The sequence below is a fragment of the Salvelinus alpinus genome, chromosome 6, assembly GCF_045679555.1.
Source record: "Salvelinus alpinus chromosome 6, SLU_Salpinus.1, whole genome shotgun sequence".
NCBI lineage: Eukaryota > Metazoa > Chordata > Actinopteri > Salmoniformes > Salmonidae > Salvelinus > Salvelinus alpinus.
The window spans coordinates 94,504,946-94,508,057 of record NC_092091.1 but is presented as its reverse complement, the minus strand read 5'-3'; the positions used below and the strand labels follow the sequence as shown (position 1 = coordinate 94,508,057).

Here is a 3,112-nt window from a genome sequence, read left to right as displayed (position 1 = left end):
AACATAGACCTGTAGATCCACCAACATAGACCTGTAGATCCACCAACATAGACCTGTAGATCCACCAACATAGACCTGTAGATCCACCAACATAGATCTGTAGATGCAAATACTTTAAAATACACTTTAAGTAATTTTGACAACTTTTACTTTTACTTCACTACATTCCTAAAGAAAATTATGTACTTTTTACTCCATACATTTTCTCTGACACCCAAAAGTACTCATTACATTTTGACTGGAAAATGGTCCAATTCACACACTTATCAAGAGAACATCCCTGGTCATCCCTACTGCCTCTGATCTGGAGGACTCACTAAACAGAGAACATCCCTGGTCATCCCTACTGCCTCTGATCTGGAGGGCTCACTAAACAGAGAACATCCCTGGTCATCCCTACTGCCTCTGATCTAGAGGACTCACTGAACAGAGAACATCCCTGGTCATCCCTACTGCCTCTGATCTGGAGGACTCACTAAACAGAGAACATCCCTGGTCGTCCCTACTGCCTCTGATCTGGAGGACTCACTAAACAGAGAACATCCCTGGTCATCCCTACTGCCTCTGATCTAGAGGACTCACTGAACAGAGAACATCCCTGGTCATCCCTACTGCCTCTGATCTGGAGGACTCACTAAACAGAGAACATCCCTGGTCGTCCCTACTGCCTCTGATCTGGAGGACTCACTAAACAGAGAACATCCCTGGTCATCCCTACTGCCTCTGATCTGGAGGACTCACTAAACAGAGAACATCCCTGGTCATCCCTACTGCCTCTGATCTGGAGGACTCACTAAACAGAGAACATCCCTGGTCATCCCTACTGCCTCTGATCTGGAGGACTCACTAAACAGAGAACATCCCTGGTCGTCCCTACTGCCTCTGATCTGGAGGACTCACTAAACAGAGAACATCCCTGGTCATCCCTACTGCCTCTGATCTGGAGGACTCACTAAACAGAGAACATCCCTGGTCATCCCTACTGCCTCTGATCTGGAGGACTCACTAAACAGAGAACATCCCTGGTCATCCCTACTGCCTCTGATCTGGAGGACTCACTAAACAGAGAACATCCCTGGTCATCCCTACTGCCTCTGATCTGGAGGACTCACTAAACACAAATGCTTTGTTTGTAAATTATGTCTGAGTGTTGGAGTGTGACCCTGGCTATCCGTAAACTTTAAAAAAAGAAAAATAAACTTGTGCCATCTGGTTTGCTTAATATAAGGAATTTTAAAATTATTTAGACTTTTACTGGTGGACTTTCACTTGATGTTATTTTCTATTATGGTTTCTTTACTTTTACTATAGTATGACAATTGAGTACTTTTTACACCACACACCACACACACTAGAACGCACAGGCAGTAATGTTAAAGGACACCTACTGTGTGTTTGTGTGTGTGTGTGTGTGTGTGTGTGTGTGTGTGTGTGTGTGTGTCCAAATGGCCCACTCGATCACGGACATAACACTAGGTTATGTTACATTAATTGGACTATGCCTGACTTACACGTTGTGTTGACAAAGAGCTTCAATCATGTCAATCATCACACAACAAGTAGCTCATAAGACAAGATTATAACACGATTAGCCTTCAACAAAATGATACCAATCACCAATTTAATTTCACCAGCTATCGAACATAAAGTAAAGCTAATCACCAATGTTTAATCAGTTAACATAAATAACTTTGTAGCCTAAATGGCTTCAGTGGCCAGACTTAGTCAAAAAACAGAATAAAAAAATTAAAACTTACTTCACAATGGAGAATATCGTGTGTTTATTAGTGAATTATTCCCGTTGTTTAAATCTCTTAGTAACTGGCTCCGTGAGTAAGGTAAAAAAATAAATTAAAAAATTAAATCCGTTTAGAATTCCGTTCTGTTAAAAAAAAAAGTGTCGCAGTCGAAAATAACAAAACCGGGTCACACGTATTGGTCAACCGATCGCCGTTTGGAAAACAGAAAACTCCAAATGACAGATAGTCGGTACTGGCACGGAAACAAAACTTCCCCCAGTTACGAAATTCTTCTCCTCCTCTACGTCTCTCTGCTCGTTGTCTGTAAAAAAAAAAAAAAAACTCCCGGACACAGCGAGTGCGTTGTGAGCGTGTCACATGACCGTGGCGTAGGGCGGGACTGGAGTGGGTTCGCGGGGAGACGAGGGGTGGGGTCGGCTCCGGTCGGCTCGGGTGGGGTCGGCTCCGGTCGGCTCGGGTGGGGTGTGGCCTTTTAACACAGAAAGGGAAGAGGAAACTTTGGGCGTGACGCGGGCGTCAGTTTGAGAGCAGGACGTGTGACGCGACACACAAGGAACTAAAACAGAGACGGTGGGAGGCGGTCAAGCGAACCACAAAGAACAATAGTCTAAAATGAATTAGATTATAGCCTAAAAACAATGTATTATATATATATATTAGGCCTACAGTTCTGTCGGTGTATGTATACAATTATAATGGATAATAATAGCATGTCAGGACACACATATTTGTGGCCTAAATGGTACAACATGATGCAAGCACCAAGCCATGAGTTACCACACCCTGTCAGAAGGGAAAAATGCAGATAATAACTGACACACCTCTCTCTCTCTCTCTCTCTTTCTGTCTCTCTTTCTGTCTCTCTGTCTCTCTCTCTGTCTCTCTCTCTCTGTCTCAATTCAATTGAAGAGCTTTATTGGCATGGAAAACGTATGTTTACATTGCCAAAAGCTAGTTAAAATAGATAATAAACAAAAGTGAAATGAACAATAAAAAAAATGAAAAGTAAACATTAGACTTACAGAAGTTACAAAATAATTAAGACATTTTAAATGTTATATTATGTCTCTATCTCAATTCAATTCAATTGGCTTTATTGGCATGGGAAACATATGTTTACATTGCCTGTGGTGGAAAAAGTAGCCAATAGACATGAACAGTAAACATGACACGCTAAATAAGTTCAAAGGGAATAGAGACATTTCAAATGTCATATTATAGATATATACAGTTTACAAACAGTGGGCAAATAGTTAAAGTACAAAAGGGAAAATAAATAAACATAATATGGGTTGTATTTACAATTTACAACTGGTTGCCCTTTTCTTGTGGCAACAGGTCACAAATCTTGT

General features: G+C 41.5%; 1 protein-coding gene across 4 annotated transcripts in view; it reads right to left on the bottom strand.

The window, feature by feature from the left end:
• The window catches only part of LOC139579608 (Krueppel-like factor 3), a 28,488-nt gene extending 26,381 nt beyond the window's left edge, over positions 1-2,107 (bottom strand). For 2 of the 4 annotated variants that reach the window (XM_071408383.1, XM_071408386.1), the window contains exon 1: positions 1,758-2,104. The gene's annotated coding sequence lies outside the window, so the exon portion shown is untranslated. Of the gene's footprint in view, positions 1-1,757 lie in introns of all 4 variants that reach the window. The other 2 variants (XM_071408385.1, XM_071408387.1) reach the window with 2 other exon arrangements.
• Positions 2,108-3,112: the final 1,005 nt, after the last annotated feature.